Source organism: Vigna unguiculata, chromosome 10 (assembly GCF_037176805.1).
Source record: "Vigna unguiculata cultivar grain cowpea cultivar isolate G323 ecotype 2 chromosome 10, ASM3717680v1, whole genome shotgun sequence".
NCBI classification, from domain to species: Eukaryota; Viridiplantae; Streptophyta; class Magnoliopsida; order Fabales; family Fabaceae; genus Vigna; species Vigna unguiculata.
This window is the reverse complement of record NC_140801.1, coordinates 19,502,766-19,529,116: the sequence shown is the minus strand read 5'-3', so window position 1 is coordinate 19,529,116 and position 26,351 is coordinate 19,502,766. Positions and strand designations below refer to the sequence as shown.

General features: G+C 28.0%; 1 long non-coding RNA gene across 2 annotated transcripts; it reads left to right on the top strand.

Moving 5' to 3' along the window:
* The first annotated feature begins 9,215 nt into the window (after positions 1–9,215).
* LOC114165747 (uncharacterized) lies at positions 9,216–15,251 on the top strand. 2 transcript variants are annotated; one of them, XR_003599773.2, is made up of 7 exons: positions 9,216–9,636; positions 9,871–9,919; positions 10,591–10,941; positions 12,719–12,758; positions 13,640–13,820; positions 13,932–13,969; positions 14,060–15,251. It is a non-coding gene; the product is annotated as an uncharacterized LOC114165747 (long non-coding RNA). The 2 variants fall into 2 exon arrangements; XR_014985312.1 differs by lacking the exons at positions 13,932–13,969; positions 14,060–15,251 and having other exon boundaries at positions 9,866–9,919; positions 13,640–13,919.
* Positions 15,252–26,351: the final 11,100 nt, after the last annotated feature.

Below are 26,351 nucleotides of genomic sequence, written 5' to 3'. Positions count from 1 at the left end.
TGATACATATTTTAATACATTAATTTGTTATTAATTATACATAAAAAGTAAATGAAAAAAATACTCTAATGAATAGGGATAACAAATCACATTAAAAATTTTATCAAATTTTAATTGAAATGTCAATATAGTTTCAAAACAATTACAAAAATTAAAATCACAAAAATATACAACATTATAATTTTAAAAAATTAATACACTTCTATAACACATAATAAGTAAGAGCAACATAACTATCTTTCATTAGATGATGTGATTCCTACATTGTGTCCAAAATTATTAGGACAAATATCGATGTATTTTGAAATTGATTTAATGGTTATAAGGTTTATCATTATAAGATTAATTTTATCAAATTGTTTGAGAGAACAATATTTTTTTATTCTTTTAATTGTACAAAATTGGAATCTATAGTTGAATAGTTTTTTTAACTATAAACATTTATCAAAGTCACACTTGAGAAAGTAAACTCTAGTTCTATTCTTGAAAGAAAACAACACTACACTATTAACGGCTTGGACCAGAATCTGAAACTTTATTTATTAACATAAACTTTCACTACAGTACTTCGAATGCAGTTTTTCATTGACTTGTTCCTACTGGAAACTGCAAATCCCATATCTAGAGCGACTACAGGTCCACTCTGTCAAAAGAATGTGAATGTGAGATGGAAACACTAAATTACAAAAATGATTTCAAATTAATGGTCAGAAGCATTTTCATTCATGATTTCTATATCTCTTATCATTTTAGTGAATGAGTCATCTTCTTCAGAGCATGAAAAATCAATGTCGTCCAATCCTAGTTGTGCCCAAATGTCTCTGTCCTTGTCAGACTCAGACTCAGAAGGAGGAATTCCAAGTGGCTTGTCCAATGTCTCTGTACTTGGCTTGTATGCATTCCCGTTATTTGTTTGATCACTATGTGGCTCAATGGGAGAAATGTCATTGTCTTTTTTGTAAACCATTTGCTTTTCAGGTTGAACCATAACTCCATTGGCTGAAATCACATTGTAACAAGGAGTAATGACTTCCCCATTACAGGCTGCAGTAGGAGAAATCTCAGTGGTCTGGGCTACATCAGAAGATACAGGTAGGGACACGTGTGTATCAGATTGAATTGAATGGATTATAGGAAGTGTTCTGGAAACTGGATTAGTTGAAATCAGTGATCCTCGGAGAGCAGAATTCCCTACCAGTGACTGAGTTGATGCAGAAGAGGACCCAAAATCTACTTTGGTACTAGGAGATGGTAGCAATGTGTTTACACCTATAAATGAGCATAAAGTATGTAAAAAAATAATTGATTGCATATGAAAACTTTGTGTATAACTTTTACAAAAGGATAAAGAATTATATACCTTTGACTTGATTTTTACTACCAGGTGGTCTACCACGTGGTTTCTTTGCAACTGTACACCCGTCTAATGATGGAGTATCTTTCCTCTTTCTGTCAAGCATTCTGATCATAGGTGATGACAAGCTTATATTGTCCATGGATGTAGGCGTCACTGACATTGTGTTTTGCATAGGAAAAACGATGCCAGTAGACACAACTAACAAAAAATAGGAAAAAAAAAATCCATACGTTAAAGATGGAAAGAACTCAAATGAAAAAAAAAAATCAACAATAACCATATCTTAATTCATTAACAACTAGAAAAAGTGACTACCTGGAATATTTCTTTTAGAATTTTGCATTGGAATTCCTGGATGATATCTATTAGAATTTTGCATTGGAGGCAGAACTGCAGAATTTTGAATCATGGCTGCGGCATTGGAGAAGGGTGATGATCTTGCATTGAAACTGTCCAAAACATTCTGCAAATCTTGCAACAACATTTGGATTCTGTGTTTCTCTTGCATCAACATGACATTTTCTTTATCGAGCAGATTGTTCTGTTTCTTCATAAATATATACTGATCCACAATCCCCTCCAAAGTCAACAAATTCTTCGACAGCAAGAAAAATCGACGAGAAAAGTGAGAAATCAAGAACGCCAACTCATCTTGTGAAAGATTGAAAGAAACATGATAAAAACAAAAAGATTGAAAGATTAGCGTGAGTACCTCGTTTGCTGGTGAATCGGCGAGGAGTATCGAAGCTTCGTTGCGAAAGGTGGCCTGCGTTTGGGAGAATTGGTTGCGAGATAGATATCGATCGACAATGAAGGCAATCACAGTCTCAGGAACATTACCCCTCGCACAAGTCATCGCGACCACACCTTTGAATGCGTTCAAGAAGTATCGATTCACAAAAGAACTACCGAATTAATCCATATACAGGGGACTATAAGAATCACGATCAAATACACAAATGACAACCTTCGAAATGAAACTTTAGGAAGAGAAAATATGATGAACTAGTCTCAGTGAAATGCCTTATAAACACTATCGAACTCGTAGGTTTGGCCAAAAAATAAATCTTTTTTATTTCCTGCTGCCATCCAACCAATTTAAAATTTATTTTATTAAATATCAAATTTATTTTGATGGATTTGAATTTCACTCTAATCCACATTTTATATATTTTATATATTATATGTATCGAATATTTATTCTTTAAATCAAAATTTTCATGACTTAAATAGTTATTTGGTTCTAATTTTGCTTGACTTTTTTCACTTTAGTCCTACTTTTGAAATTGTTTTCAATTTGGTCCTACCTTTCGTTATATTTTTTCAATCAACTCATTTTCGTTAACTCTGTCTAAATGGTTAACGGAATAGTGGCCAGCGTGGTTATTTTGTGTGACGTGGACACTGTTTAGTGACGTGTCTATGTTATTGTGCTGGCCATTTAATTGTAATTGCAGAATCATTTAGGGTTTAAGTTTAATTGATTTGGGTTTAGGGTTGTGTTTTTTGAATTGGGAATTTGGTGTCGATTTGGGGATTTGTTCATCAATTTGGGATATCCTTCAATTGGCCATTTCAGATCAATTTCTGCCATCCAATATTAATGCTGATATTTGAAGAATCGTTTGCGGAGTCCGTTTCCATTGTATGCATAGAGCAGATGTTATAATTGAAAGTTAGAGTTTGTGTGTTCTTGAATTGTGATTGTCTTCCATGCATCTTCAGCTGAAAAAGAATGTCTCGTGGGGCATCTTCCTCTTCTTGCAATAGTTGGGTTCACCGAACTTGATGAAATGGTCGCGATGAACACCTTCAACCCTCCGCAAACGATTCTTCAAAGACCAGCGTCAATATTGGATGGCAGAAATTGATTTGAAATGGTCAATTGAAGGATATCCCAAATCGACGAACAAATCCCCAATTCGACACCAAATCCCCAATTCGAAAAACACAACCCTAAACCAAATCAATTAAACTTAAACCCTAAATGATTATGCAATTACAATTAAATGGTCAACACAATAATATAATAGACACGTCACTGAACAGTGGCCACGTCACAAGAAATTACCACGTTGGCCACTGTTCCGTTAACCATTTAGACGGAGTTAACGAAAAGGAGTTGATTGAAAAAATATAGCGAAAGATAGGACCAAATTGAAAACAATTTCAAAAGTAGGACTAAAGTGAAAAAATTCGACCAAAACTAGGACCAAATGACTATTTAAGTCAATTTTCTAATATGGATAATTCAAAAAATTCAATCTAAATTTTCAATTCAAATTTTTAGTTAAATTAAACTAAAAATTGAGATGGATTAGACTAAATCTAGATTTGGACAGACCTGACAACCTGTCAAAATAATATAATATAAAAATTATATGCTTTTTGTAATAATGTTGAAAATAATTGATTGAGCATTGTTAGATATACAGACAATAATATACTTATTTTTTAGTAAACGATATTCAATTATTCATTTTAATAAATTAAAAAAAGTATTTTTATTTATTAAAGATAAAACTATTTAATTAAAAAAATAGATATAAAAGTATGTATCTCTTTTATGTATAACAATATAGATATATGTAATGTTTTTTACCTTCTTAAAATATTTGTTATTTTTTCCAACTTTATATGCTCAAATGTTTTTGGTTTCATAATTTAAAACTTAGGATTATAGATATTTTAATTTATAAAAAATAAAACTAAACTAATATATAAAAAAATTATAAATTTATCATTTACATCTTTTAGCGTCATTGAATTGATTTAGATATAGATAACACACTCACACAATTTAATATGCCCAACATATAATTAAATATTAAAATTATTATGTTTCGTGAAATTATGTCAACAAATTAAAAATAGACATTATTATTATAAAAAATTACAATGAGACTTTTATTTATAGAGTAGTAATGATAATAAATATAATTAAAGTAATATATAATAATAATAATTATTATTATTATTATTATTATTATTAAATTCTTATTGTATCTATTTATATTAACATTTTTATTGAGAATTGTCATTTTATCAAAGGGGATAAAACAATCACCCAAGGCAACTGTTATTGTAGTTTATGAAAATAGTTTTGATGTAAACAACGTCATATAAATTTGTCATTACAGAGTGAATATGACAACATTTCAAATGCAATTATTTTCATATTATATATATAATTTAAACACTTACACATAATTATGTAAATAAATGATTTATTTAAGAATAATAATTATTATATTAATTTCTTTAATATAAATTTAAGAAAGAAAAAAAATTGACGACCTAATTAGAGTGACTCTCTAAAATATCAGTTGGTGCTTACGAAATTATATTATATAGTATGATATGCCTTTGACTCTAACGATAAAAAAAAAATACACAATTACTTATAATATATTATATAACTACAAAATTTGATTGTAAATTTTAATAGTATAATTATTTTATTTTATTATAATGTCATATGTAAATATTATTTTTTTTAATTTTATTATTATTAGTATTTGTATTAATTAATTCAAGTAAAAAAACTTATATTTAATTATTTAATTTTCCTAATTTAATCTTTCTTTATTTAAATATTATATTTATGACTATATATAATTAAACAAATAATTATAATTATTCAAATAATTTATTCATTTAAATATAATGACAATAATATTTATTTTAGAAATAAAAAAAAAGCACAATGTGTGTGGGTCTCATACTAGTCATCTTCTAAATAATATCTTCAAATTAGTAAAATGATAAGACTGACAAATAATTTTTTATTATGAAGAATTATTTAAATAATTTTTTATTGTGAAGAATTATTTAAATAATTTTTTATTGTGAAGAATTATTTAAATTTAAAAAATAATAATTAAGAGGATAAATTGTAAAAAATAAAAGAGGACACAAAAAATGTGTTTCTATTTATATATGTAGTTGTTGTATTATTATTATTATTACTATTTTTGCCACTACAAGATATTATTATTATTATTATTATTATTATTATTATTATTATTATTATTATTATAGTTTGACACATCTTAATTTATTTACTACGGGATAATATTTCAATTACTTGTCATCTTTATTTGTTTTATTTTTTATGTATCTCTTTTTATATAATTATAAATTATTATCATTAACATTAGTCTTAGTATTAACATTGACATTAATATTTATGGCATAAATATTATTATTATTATTATCATTAGTTTGTTATTATTGATATTATTACTATTCATAGTGGTGTTATTATTTCATTTTTTTAATTATAAAAAATATTATTATATTAAATACTTTTGCTAAATGAATTTTTAATATTATAAAAATTTATAATTATATTATTATTATTAGTAGTACTTTTAAAGGTGAGATAAATATAATAACAATTATTATTCTAAAAATATTTGAAATAAAAACAAAAGACAAAAAAAAAAGGTGTGTATATACACGAAAGACTATTATACTCTTAGGAAATCAATACGATCATAGTTTTATATATATATATATATATATATATATATATATATATATATATATATATATATATATATATATATATATATATATGGATAACTTTGGATGAATAATTGGTGCTTGATTATGTGGTTGTGCAATTGAGTGTCTTTAAATTGACCAAAGTATGTGCAATTACGCTGTTTCTTGGATTTTTCACGCAACAGGGATCGCCAAGCGGTGGTTTCCTGCTGCTAGGCGCTAGGAGACTGGTCTTATTTCGCTGGGCAGCAAGATCAAGTTGTTGGGCGACTATGATTTTTCTAGTCTACACAGTTTTCGTAAAACTGCATTTTTCGGTTCGTTAACCATTCAATTTATAACATGTTGCTTTTTAGTTTTAACGGTGTGATCTTAGTTCGGATGTCTATACCTAGAGATATATGATACACATGGTTGCTGGATTAGAAGTCTTTAAAGTGCATAGTGATGATAAATTGTGGGCTTGGCATAATACATTTAAAATGAATAGAATGTTGTAGAAATTGTTTTGGAGTTAAATTCAATATGGCATGATTTATTGATAAAATAAAATGGGTAAGGGATTATTGTGAAACCTTAAGTGACGCTACTAGTGTGGCGCCTAACGGTGGCGGTGGCAGAAAAGGAGATTTCGCCAGGCGGAGAAGATCGGATAGAGGCTCTAGGAAAGCGCATGGCGCCTGACGTGAGGTGTCCGCCAGGCGGTCTGAAACCAGACAGCACCAGGCGACGTGTGTGATGCCTCAAGCGGTTTGGGGTGCTAAATTGGACTACGAGGATAATTCTACACAGCTTGTATGGAGGTCTTGATGCGATGATTTGTTGGGGGCTCAATTACGAGTGTAACTTGTATTGGGGTAACACGTGGCAATTCAAGGTTGTAGCCTAGTGGTTTTGGAAGTCCAGTGCAGTGTGCGAGATCGTGGCTTGTACAACGAGGTTCTGGAAGATTGCCCTCTTCAGTGTAACTGATTGAGTTTGGTAGTCTGGGGACAACTACGGACTATAGTTCGTTTTGGGGAACTCCACTTCGTGGAGCAGATTGTGGTCGTGGCAATTTATTCCCGCGTGTGGACTATAGGTGGTGGCCTGTAGTCGGAGGGGAGAGTAGACACTCGTGTAACAAAGATCGATCAGTGTACTCATTAAAGGGTGTTAGGGGTTTTTAATTGTTATAATAATGTACCTTGTAATGCGTTTTTATTTTGAGCTCACCCTATCCGTGTGTGTTTGCCAATGATCATGTAACTCGTTACATGAGAACAGCAGATGTTGATGCAGGTGAGCACATGGATACTTAGAGCCGGAGTGGGGTCAGCATGGGAATTTTTACATGAAATTATTTTATAGATTATTTTTGTAATCAGTTACTATAAATTGTTTTATATTTGTAGGTGTTGAACGCATTTATGGATTTTGTCTTTTAGTGCTTTTAATAAAGTTTGAAATTTTCCCGCATTTTGGGAAAGAGCTTTAGTTATTAAATTCGTTTTATTTTAGCTTCATCTTGTTTTATGTAAAATAGTAATATCCGATCGAGATGTTACAAATGACATCTAATAAAAAAATATATTTTAAAATTGTGCACATATTACACAAAATATAAAATTATATAAACCCCTAAAAAATAAATTCTGAAATTTAATTCTTTACACGTACCCACAACCAATATTATATTTTAATTCTGAAATTATATAAACCCCTAAAAAAATATCTTAAAATTGTGCACATATTACACAAAATATAAAATCATATAAACCCCTAAAAATTTAATTCTGAAATTTAATTCTTTACACGTACCTACAACCAAATCAGTGGAGAAATTGCAATTAACTATATCCTAATAGACTTAAACTTGAAGATCCTCATCGGAATGGCATGAAGTAATTGTTCTTTTATGGTTATTTCTCCTGTAAACAACAACTTAAAAGGGTGATCAAATACACATTGTCCTTGATTTATTAAGATTTTGAAATTATTCATAATGTAACTCTTTCCCTCAATCAACTTATCTTCCCACAAACCCAAGTCTTCCTTCTTAACCAACCCCAAAATAATATCTTCCTGAAAAAAAAAAAACAAATACAATTCAGTAGTGTCATGAATCATTGAAAATTATCTATAATAAAACATGTAGATTATCCTTTCATTCATGAGAATCATCTCCATATGTGTATTAGAATAATGATTCTAAATAAACCAATGGTCAGTTATCCTAACAGCGAGCTTAAGAGTCTTTCTTTGTCCATCAATTCCACCAATAAAATCCTTGGCCATCTATAACCAATATCATCAACAAAGTTTAGAAAATTAGAAAATAATGAATATATTGAGGTGCAGCTGAATAACAAATATAAAGAATAAACGATATAAATAAACAAAATTCTTAATTTCTAAGTACATTCAACACTACATATATTAAAACATTAAACCTTCATACAACAGAAGAAAAGTAGTTGAAATACAAACAAAAATGTATTAGAAGGAAGAAAATAATTTCAAAAATATAAATAAAATAGAATAACAAAGAGCTCATGGAAAATTAATGGAAAGATGGAGAGAATATATATATATATATATATATATATATATATATATATATATATATATATATATATATATATATATATATATATATATATATATATATATATATATATATATATATATATACATCAGTCTTAAGAGATTCACAATTGCTGAAGAAATATACAAATATTAAACATTGAAAACAACAAGCAACAAAATTCACAAAAACATAAATAAAAAATGTTACAATGATCATAAAAAGAAATCAATTGGTTCATGTACTCACAAAATACAACTGTTTAACAGAAAAACCTTCATAAAAGAAAAAAGAACAAAAAGAACACTTTAAAATATAAACAAATAAAACAAAACACCAACACACAATAAACAAGAAAAAGAATCAATTTTCAAACACAATAAAATAAACAAAAAAAGATGGTTAACAACAGTAGACGAACAATTAAAAATGCACAAAAATAAAAACTCAACACTGACAACAATCGAAGATAAGAATACAAAATAAACAACCAATAAACATTACAGATCTACTTTAAAACTAAGAAAACAAACTACTAGGGATATTACCCTAATACCTCTATCTGATTCGCTAATACGTGTCCAATTAAATGGTTTTTTCGTCAATTTGGTGCCCTTTATGAATGGTTTGAGCAGTTGAAGACGTAATGACATTTTTGTCCCTGTTTTCTGCTCCGTAGTTTATTTGGGTTTGGTTATTTCGTAATTTTGCATAGTTTTAAATGCATTGAAAGTGATTTGACGAGCTTTCATTTTGACGCAGAGGCTTGGTTTGAATGCAAAAGCTTGCTTTGGAAGGAAGTTTACTACATAAATATGGAAGAAGTTGTGTTATTAGTTTTTGTTTGTTGTTTTCCAGTTCTTTCTTCCTTCCGTTTTTTATCCTTACTCCAGGTATTTCTATATATTTTCTGTATATTCTCCTTCCTTTTGCAGTCTCTATCAAATTTATAGTTTTCTTTCTATTACTTCTTCAAACCCTCACGATCTCTGTCAAATTTTATTTTCTTTTTGTTACTCCATTAATCCCTTACGAAACTCTATACATTTTTTTGCTTTCAGTGATTCCATCAAATTGCAATCTTTATTTCAAGTTGATTATTTATTTTGTTGTATCAATTCCTTTTTTCACAGAAAAATAAACCTTGAAGTTGATATATTATTTTTGTTATGACAGATAGTACTTCACCATCTCTCATCGTGAGGTATGTATTTTTTTCGAAGTTATGTTATTCCTTCTTCACAAAATCCTCTTTCATTCTCTCTTTTCAATCCAAAGTTGTTAACTTTATTTGATTTTAGGGTTTCCCTCTTTTTAATTTTTCTTCATTTTTATTTTTCTTTTGTTAATGTTGCTATTATTATTCAGGGATTTGTCAGTATATTTTTTAGGGTTTTAATCTATTATTGATTCTTTTCGTCAATTTTTTTTAGTGTAGGACTTTTATTCATCAAAGAATAATACATTGGTATGGTGTTAGTGAAAAGGTATGTTCTTAGTATTTGAAGTTTTATTTTCTTAGTGCTTTTAATTGTTATCGTCAATTTTAGTTGGTATACAATTTATATTCACATCTTTTAAAATATTGATTTGTTACTTTTAATTGTTATATGGAAGTGTCCTGTGTTCTCAAGTTTTTACAACTACGTTTTTTCTGTACACTTAAAAGGCATGATTTTTTGGGAATTTAGTTCATGTGATTTGAATTTGTTTGTGTATGGTTATCGATTAATGGAAGTGTGAATGGAATGGTTTTGCTATGGAAAGTTTGAATTTCCTATTTATTTCTGTGTAACAATTGATGATAGATTTATGGGTTTGTAAAATAGTTGCAAGTGTGTTTTGGATGGGTGCTTACAAAATTGATTTTCAGAATTGATTTTCTAAATTGTTGACAACTATTCCGAAGTTTGATATTTCGGTCAGGTTATGTACTAATCTTTGAGGTTCATATCTTCTTGACTTGGTTACTAATATTTGACCTGCATCAATCACATATTGGCTTGATGGGTATCTTGGTCGCAAGGTACTATTTACTCATTCCAAGCCAATTGAATCCAAACCCCACCACATTTTTTTTTTTGTTTTCAACATTTGAAGTTATAAACCAAGCCTTATTATTTTATTAACTATTATCTTTTTTGTCATGTATATGAAGTTGAAATCTTCATTTGGGGCATTTCTAAATCCAGTGGCTGACAAGGTATTTTTTTTTCTATCCTATTTCATACGAACATATTTCATGAATTTAAGCCTTTTTGGGTTTGTACATGTCATGTGAGGTTGAAGCATGGAAATTATGTTCAGTTGCTTGGATATTGCTTTAATGGAAGTCCCCGTATTCTTACTTTTGAGTTTGCAACTAATGGATCTCTTCATGATATGTCCACACCTATGGAGTTTAGTTTTTTTTTTTGTTCGTCTCTTGCATTTTCTGAGGGTTGCAAGGGCTGAAGATTGGAAAATTGGACTTGGTTATAGGACGAACACACTTGATTGGATTTGGAAGGTAATAATTTTATTGATTTCTGACTTTTGATGTTTTTAAGTTCCCATTTTCATTCCATGAGCATCACAAATAAATAATTTAATTAGTTTTTTTAATGGTTTGTTGATTTGTGTGGTTTCATATATTTCAGGGTACTGTTGCATACTATTTGTGTGTGGACAATCAATTATCTATTTCTGGTGGTTATGTTGGAGTTTATTTTTAGGATTTCATATTGTGTTTCTTAAGCTCTCCATTTTGTAATATTTCTGAAGTTGTTGGACTCTATTTTCTTATTATGTCATTTAGCTATGATAATGATTTTGATATACGACATTTTTTTATAATTTTAGTGTATATTCAAAAACAAGACCTTTCAAATGCTGGCCAATCTTAGATGATCATTTGCTTCATATTGGTTCAGATTAAAAACTTGGGTATGTATTAGTGAATTTTTTTGAAGAAATTGCATTCCTCTGTGTAGTTTTAGTATTATTTGCAAGTTATCTTCATTCTTTTAAGCATATTATTGCCAAGATATAGGATTTAATGTTTTACATTAGATTTTTTTTTTTTTTTGCAATGATAGGAGCTCCTCGCTATTATGTTGTTTGTTGAATTTGAAACTTAAAGGGAGATGTTACTCACATATACGTCGTGGTAAAATTGTTTAACTTTTAACTTATAGAAGCACACAAAAAATCAGAACCTACCATTTAAGTTTTGAATGTTTACTTTTGAAAACAATAAAATGCAAGCAAGTGTAGGTTTGATATATGTTTTTAACTTCACCATATTGAATTGAAATCTATTCTTTTTATTGTTATATCACAAGTTGATATAATTGGAAGCAAGTATTTTAGAAAATCTATACTTTCAATTTTTTATTGTTTGTTTTATTTTTATTAGCTATGTTGATATTGTTATTGACTTTTAATCTTATTCACCTTTCAATTGTGCATATTAGTTTTAAATATTTGTTAATGACATCAATAGTAACTAATATTTTGTACGCATTTTAGTTTATTTATATTGAAATATGTACGCATTTAGATTTGTGAGAGTTATTTGGGTTTCCATCAGATAATCAATTTTGTGTTTCTAGTGGTTATGTTGGAGCTGAGTTTCAGGAATTCATGTTGGGTTTCTTACTCTCCTCATTTTTTAATATTTGACGACATTATCTATCTCAACGTGAGAATGCTTAATACAGTTATTATGTTAAATATTTTTTAATTACATCAATACTAATATTTTGTACGCATTTTAGTTATTTATATTAAATTTTGTACGCATTTAGATTTGTGAGAGTTATTTGGGTTCTCATCTCCATTCCATTAGCATCACAAATAAATTATTTGATTAGTTTTTTTTATTGTTTTTTGATTTGTGTGGATTCATATATTTCAAGTACTATAGCATACTATTTGTTATCGGAAAATCAATTTTGTGTTTCTGGTTGTTATGTTGGATCTAAGTTTCAGGAGTCCATGTTAGGGTTTCTTAAGCTCCCCATATTTTAATATTTGATAAATAGTTGGACTCTACTTTCTGATAATGTCATCTAGCTATGATGATTTTGAAATAAGACATTTTTTTTAATGTTTGTGTATATTATTTTTATGCAGACTTAGCTATATGTTTAGTGATAAAACACCTAATGAAATTCATTCAAGGGAATTGATTGATGGATTGAGAGTTTAAGTATGATCATTGTGTTTGGACTTAAAAAAAAGAAAAATAAGTTTTTTTTATTCATTTCCATTTGTTTATTAACAATCTTTCTTTCACAATTTAGGTAGTAGATGAGTTGCTCAATAGGTGGTAGGAAAAAAATGGTAAGTTTTGTAATTTGAAGATGTATTATTCCTTTGGATTGTGTTTTTTTTATTCGTTACCTGTATTATGTTTGATTGTGTTCTTCTTCTTTGGTCTCAAGTGCGAGTGCTATAGTTGTTTGACGTCACTTTGGTCTCAAGCGCAAATTTCTATTGAACTTTCATCAGGTGGGATTTTAGTGTTTGATTGGAGTGCTTGACTCTTAAGTTGGATTTTAGTATTAGATCCTTCAAATGCTGGCTAACCTCATCAGATGTCTCATTTATTTTTGTTCTAACAATCTTAGATGATCCTTTGTTTAACATTGGTTCAAATTAAAAACTTGGGTATGTATTACTAATTTTTTTAAGAAATTGTCTTCCTTTGTTTAGTATTAGTATTATTTACAAATTATTTTCATTATTTTAGACATATTGTTAAGATGTATATTTAATTTTTTACCTTAGATTTTTTTATTTTTCATTGGCAATGATAGGAGCTCCCCACTGTTATGTTGTTTGTTGAATTTGAAACTGAAAGAGAGATGCGACTAACATATATGGCGGGGTAAAATTGGTTAACTTTTAACTTATAAAAGCAAAATTTTATGGCTCCACAACAAATTAGAACCTACCATTCAAGTTTTGAACATTTAATTTTTAGAACAACAATATGCAAGTGTAGGTTTGATATATGTTTTTTACTCGACCAGATTGAATTGAAATCTATTTTTTTATTGTTATCTACTTAAAAACTAAGAAAACAAACTACTAGAGATATTACCAAAACACCTCAATTTGATTAAACGTAAGATTTATGGTTTTCTTTGTTTCATAAATCTATTTTTTCTAATTTGTTGCTCTTGACTTTTTTTGGTCCTTTTTTTTTTCTTCTTCTTCAGGAACTATGAGTGATGTTGATGCTGGAATATGTTGTTACCGTTTCAATTGTGCTATTATTAAATGGTAATATTTATAGTTTTGTTTGTTTCTAAAATCCAATTTTTTAATATGTTGTTCTTGACTTTTTGGGCACTTCTTTTTCTTCTTCCTCAAGGACGTTTGCCACTACTATTTTTAAAGGTAATATGTTGTTTAGCTTTTAGATTCTTTGAGAATATCACAAATACATTATATAAATACTTAAGCATATCAATTGTGTTGGATTTTTTTATAGTCTGCTTCTTTATGTAGTTGGATAAGAAGAACTAATAAGCCAGTCTAATAAAAATGTGAGATTTTTCTTTCACTTTCTCTTTCTTGAATGTTGGTTCCTTCTTCGTGCTTGATTTTCTCTAATTTTAATGCTTGAAATCTTCTAGAACAAAGAAGAGGTTTTGAACCCAGAAAAAGAAATATTGTGAAACAAAAGTTACCCAAAAACATGTAAGTTTCTATTCTCAATCTTAAGCTTTTACTCTCAATCTTTAGTCCAAGTATTTCTTCGACATTATACCATAATAATGGCAATGCTTCAGTTTTCTATGTTACCTTTCTAATTCTTCATTTTCTTTCTCATCTTCTTTTCTTTGGTGGGTTCTATAAAACAACACTGTGTAAATTAAGATCGAAAGGGCCAATTTGTAGTTAAGGGTAAATACTTCCCTATGACCATCAAGAGGTAAAGTTTTTTCATCCTGAAAGTAATAGTTTACATATACATTATACTTTTTGGTATTTTCTAATGGTTGATTCAGTTCCATTCCCAGGTTAAAGATTATATTAATATTTTTAGTCTGAGGATTTGTGTTTGGTTGTTTTTTGGTGTTGGGTTTTTGAAAGATGGGCATGACTAATAAACTCACTCTTGCTTAAGATGCACATAATTCATTAAAAACTGCTTGAGACATGGATGCTATATTGGTGGTCATGAAGTTGATCAAACCATTTAGTAGAAAGTTGGATATCATTGTGTTTAAATTTTGGTAGGACAATTGTTGACGATACAAATTATCTCATCTATGCATTTTTATGGTATGAAAAATGTTGCTTTGGTTATGTACCAACAAATAGTTGGCACAAACGCACACTTAATTGAAATTAAATTAATTGTTCTGTCCACTATTTGTATGCACATAACTTTCTTTAATGTGGAATATATAACCATTTTTCTCTGACCACTTTTATCTTTCGTAGTTTTTCAATCTTTTTTCTTGCTGGAAAAGTTGTGGCGGTTGGTGGCAGTAGATTGGGAAATGATCCAAATGGAGGTAACTAAACATGTTCAATTCTCCTGGAAGTGAAAAAGTATTTGGTGCATGACAATTCTATGTTAGAAGGGTTTTGGGAGCAAATGAAAAATCATAGCAGTGATGTTAATGACTTGTGCGGAAGGGAATGTAGAATCTGAACTGATGAAAAATGAAGATGATGACGACATTGTTGATATTCTGTAACTGTAGATGATGATAAATGTGTGTAGACAATGGACTGAAGATGAATAGCATTTTAGTAGTTGTTGATTATGAGAAAGTGAAATAGTAATATATGGAAAGGATAATTTTTGTTTTTGCATCCTAAATACTTCTCTTTATTGGTTTATTTTAAGTATTTTTGTTTCGATTATTAGATTTTAACAATTTATATGAGTGCTTGCTAATGAGTGCATTTCAGAAACTTGGCTAAGACCTTTTTATAAGATGCAAGAGGTGAGAAATGAAATGAAGTATTTATATTTAAAAGATTTTGTAAGGGTTAGGGAAAGTTTTCCCACTGTGTTTGTTTGTTTTCAAAATATAAAGTTGGGTGAGTAATTGAAGGACTTGAAATATGGTGGACTGTAGTATCATAGATTTTTCCCCGCAGCTTCAATGGAGTTCCAACATGATTTACATCATTATTATTATTACTATAATCATTATTTGTATTTTATTATTATTACTAATATAATTATGATTATTTTTGTTATTATTATAAACATTGAAATTAGAATTAACCTTATTAATATTGTTATTAGTAATAAACTAATATGTTTAAACTATTCCTATATCATTAATTGTACATAGTCTTAGAGATATTAGGAGACGTGTCAAGAAGGCAACATAGCCAAAGTTATATAGATAATGTTGATAGTTAAATTAGGATAACATATTTGATTCTATTTAAATTTTTATTTTCATATTTATAAATTTGTAAGTAAATTTAATATTTAAAATTTAATTTTTGCTACAATATTTTTTATTAAAATTTAATAATAAATTATATAAAATTATAGTCTCAAATAAAATATCATTATCAAATTATATTTCATTTATTATCACATGAAATATTTGTTAAAGTAAAAAATAAACAATAAAAGAATCATGACAAAATACGCTAAACTCATGATAGAGAAAAACAAAAATAAAAAAACTTATACTTTATTCAAGATTAACTTATTATAATAATTTTTTTCACAGCAAAATATGACAGATTTTTGACTTGCTAATATGCAAACACCTGGGTCATTCCTCCCTAATAATCCAAAACACAATTCATTTATCAGAGAAATTTTAACAAAACAAAAATGAGTCATGAATTCATCATAAATTTGACCCATCAATCCTGATCATGTAACTGTGGGTGCATTCTTGAAGGCATGCACTAAAGTTGGCTAGGAGTTTTTTTTCTCCTATATCACTATTTTTACTATACTTTCCTATGAATATGTTATAATAAAGTGTTGTTTTCATTATACTTTAGTGTGGATCTATTTAATTTAAAAAATATTTTATAGAGCATGCATAATGAAAGATACGAATTTGGATTGAAGGTCTTATTATAGCAAAATAAAGTGTATTTCAATTACGTATTAACAGTTTTCTATTAAGAAAAGTGACAAAGTCTCATGTTTTCCAAAATTAATCTATTTTCCCACATTCTAAGTAATAATTATAGCTAAAAAATAATAGATATGGATGTAAAAGATTTTTCTTTTACGGGATAAAAATTGACCAAAGAAATTTTTCTAACATTTTATTGACCAAAGAAATTTTCTTAGGATCATTTGCACAGCCTTTAGGTGGTACAAAGGAGTTAACTTTAATTTATTTAATCTAATCATAAAATATTATATAGATCATATAAATTATACTTTTAAAAATAATTTCATAGGTTAAGACATAGAATTAAATTACAAGTTATATACACGTATGTGTGTACACAACTAACATTCATTCTTTGATTATATATTAATAAAAAAATATCATACTATTTATAATTATATTAATTTTCTTAATATAATTTTAAATAATAATAATAACGTACATATACATATGTCTCAATACCAACCACTACTTATTATTAGTTATATTCTATGATGTACCGATTCTTTAATTTGGGATGTCCGGTAGGTATACGTGTCTGACACGTATTCATGTTCGACATGTATCCGTATCTGATACTTTAGGATACTTTATTAATACTTATCATGTCATTTACAAAGTCATAGTACACTATAAGAAAATCATTGAATAATGACCAATTTTAGTGACAAAAAATAATTAGTCACTATAGTGATCAATTTATGTACCAATTTATAAACTAAACACTACTGGCAACTAAAATAGTTCAATAAATTATAATTCGTCTCTAAATTGATAAATAAAATAATTTTTATTATAAATTAGTTTCTAAATTGGTCACTAACATTAGCTACCAAGGTTTTGACTACTAAAATAATTGGTTTCTAATTAGAAAATTGGCCTCTAACATATTTTTTGTTACTAAAATTGATCATTATTTAAAAGTTTTCTTGTAGTAGTGATATTTTTATGATGATAATAATTTATTACTAAGAATACTTTTGATTAGTTATTTAATTGTTTTCATACTATTATTCTTTTTTACTGGATCCATATTATTATTATTATTAGTATTAGTGTTAATATTAGTATTAATCAATATTCAGTATTATTATTACTTTTATTATTAATATTAATGTTATTAATAATATTACTATTATTTTGTATTAGTATTATAATAATTATAATTATCATTATCGTGGTTGTTATTCTTTTTATTATTATTTTGTTCAAGATTCCTAAAATATCTTATGTTTATATTTTATATTGAAAAGTGTAAACTCCACCTCAACTTTTTATATGGTTTAACTAAACATCACTAATCAATATTACAATTTAAAGCAAATAAATTTACATCTAAATATTATCAAATTATTTATTTAGATACTAATTATACATAATTATAACGCTTAAATATATATTTCTTATTTAAATATAACAATAATTATACAAATATTAAATTATCGGTCACCTTCCAATTCAATGCATTTTCATATTATATATAAACAAACTTATTTTTCCAGGATGAAAACAGGCTCAAGAATTTTGGAAATTTTAAGTGCATAATTATCTTGATATAGTCACGAAGTTGTCATACCCTTTTTCACTTAGGGTTAAACTTTTTCTTTGAACGCATACAAATCCACCCAACAATATTTTTCCACTTAAAACATCATTTTCCATATATTACTTCAAAGTTTGTAATTTTGTATTCTACAATATTAAAAAAAAACAATTCCTGAATTTTATATTTAAAATTTTAATTAATATATCCCTCCAAAATTATATTAACCAATATATGTGACATTTTAATACATAAATATTACAATAATAATAATTTGTAACCAATACATTTATTGGTAAACATTTAAAAAAACATAATATATTATTATTTCATCTAACAAAATATTTATGATTATTTGTAAGCAATTTTAAAGTAATTTATTAAAAAATAATATATTTTTATTCCAAGTAAAACAATATATAAAATTATTTGTAACTAATTTTAAAGTATTTCATTACAAATTATAACGACAAATGTTAAAATAACATTGATCCATCCTGAATCTAATAATATCTAAATCTAATATTTTTTATTATTATTCGTATACACAATAATATTGTATAATGACAAATATAAAATAATTATTTACTTTAAATATGACAATATTTATTTTTATTTTACAAATACAAAATTAAAAAAAAAAATACAGCACCCGTGCGTACGCACGGGTATAACACTAGTTTATTTTGAAAACAAAAGAAAAGAAAAAGGAGAAGAAAAATACTTGAAATAGAGAACAACACACTCCACAGATGGGGAAAAGCGGAAACTAAAACCCACAACGAAAAACACAAATGAAATAGAGAAGAAGAAGACTTTATAATCTTCCATTCTATAAAATGCAGATATCAATCAATCAAAAATGAGCAATGATCACCACAACAGAACGGGAAATGAAAATTTACACTGAAACCAAAATTTGATATGTACAGCTTCATGTGTATGGGGTTACAACGGTAAAGTGAGTGGTTAAGTACCCCAAAAGACAGAAAAAACAATAAATGGGACACGTGTCAAACTGATAAATAGGGGTGGTTGTGTAAATTCAGTGGACGTTGTATTTAATAGATTGTTATAGGCAAATTTGGTTTAATCAAAGTTGAAAGAAAATTAAGGGATGCATAATTGAAGAATACAAAGAATGGAAATATTATGCTAACTGTTTTAGCTATAGATGCTCCAAGTGCTTTTACAAGAATGGCACAAATGTTATAATGTCCTCAAGATGTACAAACAACATACTTTTGGTATTCACCTTCCCTATGGGCAGTGGCGGAACTTGCTCGATATTTATGGGGGTGCCAAAATATACTTAAAATTTATATATTTAATTATGGATCCGTAAGATTATTTAACTTAATAATAATTGAATCAATACTAGAATTTGTAGTTATATTTTGTTTTTAATGTAAATAATCATATCGTCAGCAAAAAAAATTCATCTTCCATATTATTTTGCAGTCTTATTTTGATAATTTTCATTGTAGAAAATTATCTTTTTGATATAGTCGTAGAAACAAGAAGAGTTAAAATAAGACGAGACAGATTAAAAAATCAATGAAATAGATGTAATTGACTTCCTATTTTTGTCAAAGATTGATTTTTTCTATTTTCTTCCTCGTAGCTTCCATTTTATCACTTTTAAATAATTAATTTATTCTTTTATTTCTTCATCAATATACTTATGTTTTAAAAGAAATACTAAAAGATAATTTATCATAATCTAAATAAAAATTGTGATATGTAATTAATAAAAGAAAAATATATGATAATCAAGTCACAATTAAAAACCAGTTATTAAAAAACACTTAGTGCATTGCTTTTTCTTGATATTTATAAAAATGAATATACCAAATGCTCGTGAGATAAAAAATAATATTAATTATTAAACTAATATTTCACTATCAATTGAGAAAAAAAGAATTACTTTTCTCTTCAATAATAGAAGAAAGCATACAAAAATGAGAGCACAAAATAATGAATTTGTGTTCAACTTTATTTTTTTCTTCATAAACAAAAGAAAACAAAACAAGTAAAAGTCTAAAGTGAATACAATATGTGAGAAACTAAAAAAACAGTGAGAGACAAAATAAAAAATATCTTAATAAATTTATTTATTTATTATTAAATTTAATTTTATGTTTTATTATTTATTAACATTAAATGTTATATTTTATAAAATAAATAAAAAGATACCTATTTTAATATTTATCAATTCCTAATATATATTTTTATTATTTAAAAAATTCCAAAACATTAAATTTCTTATTAATAATTTAAAAAATTAAAAACAAAAAAAAATTCATATAATATAAATAAAAATAAAAATAAAAAACGTTGGGGGGGCCACGGCTCCCCCCGTCCCTTACTAGGTCCGCCGTTGCCTATGGGCTTGTTCATTCAACGATATGCTAAAATAAATCTCAAGCTTCACTACTAACACACTAGCACGTCGTTCTTCGTGTATAAGGGAAAATAAACAACAAGAGTTGATGAAGAAGATGAAGTTCATATCACCTCGGGAGAGACCCCTATCAAACCAACAATAATGGAAAAGAAAATTATGCTAAAATAGAAGCCATAAATTTGGTTTGGTCATGATCTTAGACTCATGCAACTTGTTTATGCATCATTTATGCATATACTTGGACTCTCTAAAATAGAAGTTTCATGTTCACCCTTAGGTTCTACAAAGAACCCCTTTTAGACTTGTTGTACCCTCTTGCGTAAATCTTTTTTATGTGTTATAGTTTTTTAAGAACTATGTAATCCCTAATTTTTCATCGTGTATGAAAATATGTAAGAACGATGTCAATTTTTGTCGAATTCACTTTTAAAAATATCAAAATAATTTTCAAATAGTTTTTCTTTTAGAATTTTGTGAGCCCTGATTTTCTATTTTGAATGAAAATGTGTAGAATTCTTAATCCTTGTAGACCTAAAATTTTGCAAAAAATATTTGTGTTTCTTTGGTATAGTTTTTCTTTTATTTTGGGCAAAAATAAATGTTTTGAAAAATCACATCTATTTGTATATTTAATTAAGGAGTACCGTTTTGGATTATCATTGTAGAATGTTAACACTTTCCTATAAGTAACCAACTTCCGAATCTCAATCTGATTTTCGCAGAGCATGCTTATCTTTACCATTTTCTATAGTTTTCCATAATAAATTTTGGTGAGGATGAGTGCAAATTTATGCCCTTATTTAACTTTTAAACTTAGCTTCTTATTTGAATTTTCTACTTTAAAATGTTGTTTTAGTTATGATTTATTCTAAGATAGGTAATTGAACTTGAGATATAAAAATATGTTAAAGATAGTTTTTTAGTTACATAAATATTTATTTATTTAATTATATTAGAAAATATAAATAGACAAAATCTGCCAAATCTTTTCAAATTTGGATCATATTTTTCATATCTCCAAAGTAATAGGACACTTTTAAATATCTCCTTACCTACTAATATTTTATCAATAAAACCTGAATTCATAACATACCCTAAAGATTTATAGTACTAGAAATTGTAGATATGTCTCTAGCCCAATTCTATAAAAGGAGGCATGGGAGACATTAAGGCTCTGTTCACTTGAGGAGATGAATTTGGAGGAGAGTGTGAAGATGAATTTGGAGGAGAGTGTGAAGATGAATTTGTGTTGATTTGTGTGGATGAATATGTGTGTTTCTTTGAGTGGATTTAGAGGGTGAAGTGAATGGATTTGAAGATGAATTTTGTGAGAGTTAGTGAGTGATTTGAGTGATGTGAAAGATAAAATAAAAAGTTATAATAGATAAAATTTGAAAATTACTAAAATACCTTGATGATAAAAATATATGAAATAATAAATTAGTTAAAAATATTAAATTTTAAAAAATATTATTAAATAAATTTTAAAAAAATATATATTAAATTATTATTATTATTTTTATAATAACTACTATTATTTAAAATTATTATTAATTATATATATATATATATATATATATATATATATATATAAAAGAATCATATTTAGCTGTTAAGAGGTGAGGATATAAAAGTAAATTTATTCCTCATTCTCTCAAATCTTCACTAAACCGAAGGATGTGTTTTGAATGGAATCCCGCAAATTCATCTTCATCCATCTGTGCAAATCCTCTAAAATGCACACAACTTTTTTTTATAATCCGTCGTCGTGAATCAGCGTATTAAATCAATCCTTTGATACGAACAAAGCCTAAGGGAAGGTTTATTCTCTCATATAGTTTATGTACTCGTTGTCCTCCAATGTTTTACCCTCTTTTCACCCTCTTTTCTTCTATTTTTATGCTACTTTCATTTTACATATTTGTAACACCTATGTGAGTCGTAAAGTTTCTAAATTGATTTTCTTATTATTTCAATAATATGAATTATGCGATTTCAAGTAAATAATTAATTATTTATTTGATTTTATTTATTCGAGTTTGTTATTTTTTTTTTTATGTTAGGTTCTATTATCGCTTTTAAATTGTCTTTCAATGATATTGATAAGATAATTTTATTTAAAGTAATTAATTTTTAACATTTTTTAAGAATTTTCATCTCTTGCCATTTTCTTAATATGGCTATTTGGTTATTTGCATAAGTAAAATATCAAGAGGTAAGGTTATTAGAAGGAGACTAATACCTCCGTAAACTTTTATGATGTGTTTGGATGAGGTAATTTAAGAAAGTAATTCATTTATTTGGAGAATTTGAATTTCTTTGAAGTAAAATGACTTGTTTGGATGAGAAAATTGAAATTGATAAATTTTAAGAAGGCAATTCAATTAACTAAAATAGTAGAATTTGAAATTCATTCAAAAAAAGAAGGAAATTGAAATTTCACATTTTGTGAAATTCCTTATTGTTCAAGATAAACAAGGTCGAAGTCGACTCGATCGACAATCAACGAGGACTGACTTGACCGAATTCGGTCAAATTTTAGTTGGGACGGACTCAACCGAATTCGACCTAGTTCGGCCAAATATTTGGCTACGGCCAACTAGACCGAATTCGGTCTAGGCCAACTCGACTGAATTCAGTCAGGTACTTAATCAAAATTTGGTCAAGACAAACTCGATCGAATTCGGCTGGGGTTGTCTTTGTCAAGTACAACCAAATTTTGGTCAGCTCGACTTGACCTAATTCGATCAGAGTAGGCTCGACCAAAATTCGACCAATAATGACTCGACTAAATTTAGCCAAATTTGGCCGAATTGATCCAACCAAAATTCAGTCGAATTAGGCAAGTCGGCCTCATCCGAAATTGGGTCACATTCAGCCAAGTGGACCCCGTATGAAATTCTGTCGAATTTGACCAAGTCTTCTCCAACCAAAACTTGGCCGGAATTTTGTTGAATTTCGCCAAGTCGGTGGTGTCCAAAATTTAGCAAAATTTGTTCAAATTGACCCTGGTCGAAATGTGGTCGGATTACGTAAAGTCAACACTGGACGAATTTCACCGAATTGGCAGAATTTTAGCCGAGTCAACCCTTATCTAAATTTGGCCAAATTGGACAGAGTTTAGCTAGCCAAAATTTGGCTAAATTCAGCCCACTTGGTCAGGCCAAAATTTGACCGAATTTAAATATTTTGAGTTGATTATTATATTTTTTAAATTTAATTTCAAAATTTTATATATTAAAATAAAGATTATTAATATGAAATTTTAACTCATAAGAGAAATTCAATTATTTTATCCAAAGAAAAAATTGAAAATAAGGTATTTCAATTACTCTATCCAAACATATTACTTAAAAAATAAGAAAATTTAATTACAAGAAATTAAAATACTATGTAATTTAATTTTTTAGAATTATTGAAATGTTTCATCTAATATAATGTCTCAATAGAGTGTTATGTTAAAAATAGTATAATTTTTCAATTTCTCATGGTGTTGGTCGTTTGGAGCTCTTCCATTTTCTAAGCATTTTGAGCATGAGGATTTTGAATACAAACCTTCTATCTTCGTATCAATGATTTTTTTACGTCATTTATTAAACTATTTAATTCTACTAAATGACTTTAAAAACTACAAATTACATTTAGTATACACTAAAATAAATTTTAAGTTTTGATAGTCTACACATATTCTGAGTAGCCTAAAAAACAATTTTATAAAGCCATATAATATATTTTTTGTTAAAAAATCGGTGGGAATAAATTTTGTCATGTTACTTACTACAAAATTAAATTTTAAAATTCAAAACACTACTCAAATACGCAAGTTACTAGTTACTCGTACTAGTACAGTATCGATTAAGGTGAAACTTACTTTACAGAGAATGATAGAGTGCGGGTGTTTCAGTTATTGTTATCTAGGCTTATGATCCAACGGCTGTTATTCAGTTTCTCACTCTGACGTGTTAGCCACGACCATTGTGCGTTGTTAGATGAGTTTTCGGAAAGTCCTAGGATCGTCTTCTAGAGATTTCTTTCTTAAGAACGGGTTTTCAGACTCGAGAGTCCTCGTAGGTCGTTGTTTTTTCCATTTTTGCTTCTCAGGTGAGTATGGAACTCATCTCCATCATCGTTCTTTCTCCTTTCTCTAGAAAATTCAGTGTTATGGTTTCTTAGTTTGTTTGACTTCTTGATTGGATTGAGATTATTTCAGTTTTGGGGTTAACATAAAATTCATTTGATATTGTGCATACTGTTGTTATTGTTTAACTAGATTACAATTTTATATGTTTTTGTTTGCATGCGAGATTGGGTTGTGCCATCGGTCTACAGAGTGTTAGTAACCACGGAATGTTCTCTCCGATTTGCTCCCGAGAAAGAGATTTGTATTAAACCAATGTGTAGTTATTGCTAGGAAAAAAAAAAACTTGTTTCAAAGTTCGAAATAAAACTTATTGTTTGCCCTTTAACTTTGATTGTCAATGAAGAATCTTGTGTGGAATGATTAAGGATGGATTGAACCTATAAAATCACTTTTCTTATTAGTTAATAATTCCTCTGGGTCTTATCTTTCTTGAAGTTCGATCTTTTCGCTCTTCATTCTTTCGGTATTCAGTTTTCTAGGTTTTCTCTGTTTACTACAAAGATACATAGTTACTCAAGTTAATATAGGGGTTTATTCAGTTTTGTAAGTGTACTATAAATGAGAGAAGTGTTGGGAATACACATTTATTAGAAATAAGAAAGTTGATTACGAATATACATTTGGGTTGGAGGTAGTATCATTCCTTTTTGTGGGTAGGGTTCAAGTTTCATTAGTGATTGGTGATGTATCTCTAGATAAATTCTTTTTCGAAAAAAGCATTAATAGTTTCATTTTGAAATACTCACCTATTTATACTAATCTTAATAGATTTTTACCTGTGCGGATTTTTAAGAGAGGTCCAGATGTTTCTTAATCATGGTTTCAGTGTTCTTTAAGCATAATGGTGATTTAATTGCATGATTAGTTGATAACTCTGCAGCATTCATGTGGTACCATCTCGGCAACCTTCATGTACAGGTCTGATTTGATCAGTTTTGCATTTTATTCTCTAAAATTCGGAAGCCTTTGTGATCTTTACGTACCAAAATGAACTACTTACTCTTAATTGGTTATGTTTGAGGATCAAGAATGTTATTGATAAACTCTGTTTTGTATGATTAACTTCTTAAAGATATTGAAGACAACAAGAACTTACTGAGATTTTCTTGTCACCGTCTTCCCTCCCACCTCGCCCTGCCCTGTACTATTTATAATCATCATTTCATGCAAAACCTTTGTAGTGATTTTATGACATGGTGTAATACGTTTAGCAGTGATTTCAACTGTGGAAGAACATGGCTAAACTAGAGTGAAAGTTTAGCCCTTGTGGGGCTACGTGTCTGTTATGTTGTTTGGGGTTCTACAATCTATATTGTTCTCCATGATTTGGCTTTTTGGGTTGTTACATGCACTTGTGCATATCAGATTTGGTTGTTGTTCTTCTGGTTTGTGACATGGTTATCATTAGATTATACCAAACAATTGTGAAACAGTAAGCAACTGGCAGCTTGCATTTTATCACTTTTCTGGGTTCTTTTGTAAAATGGGCATATGTTGGTAAGTAAGTAATTTGCTATAGCATGTAAATGTGATTTTTTTTGCAATCTAATATTTGAAGGAAATAAAAGATTGCGTGGAGGGAAAAAAACATGTCTTTGTGTGAAAAGACATTCCCCACTGATATTTGAATTTCTTTAACTGATTCTTGTGTGAAAAGTAGTGTTGAACTTGTGAAGAAGGTTTCATCTGAGTACTAAGATGCACACCCTTTGTGTTTTCG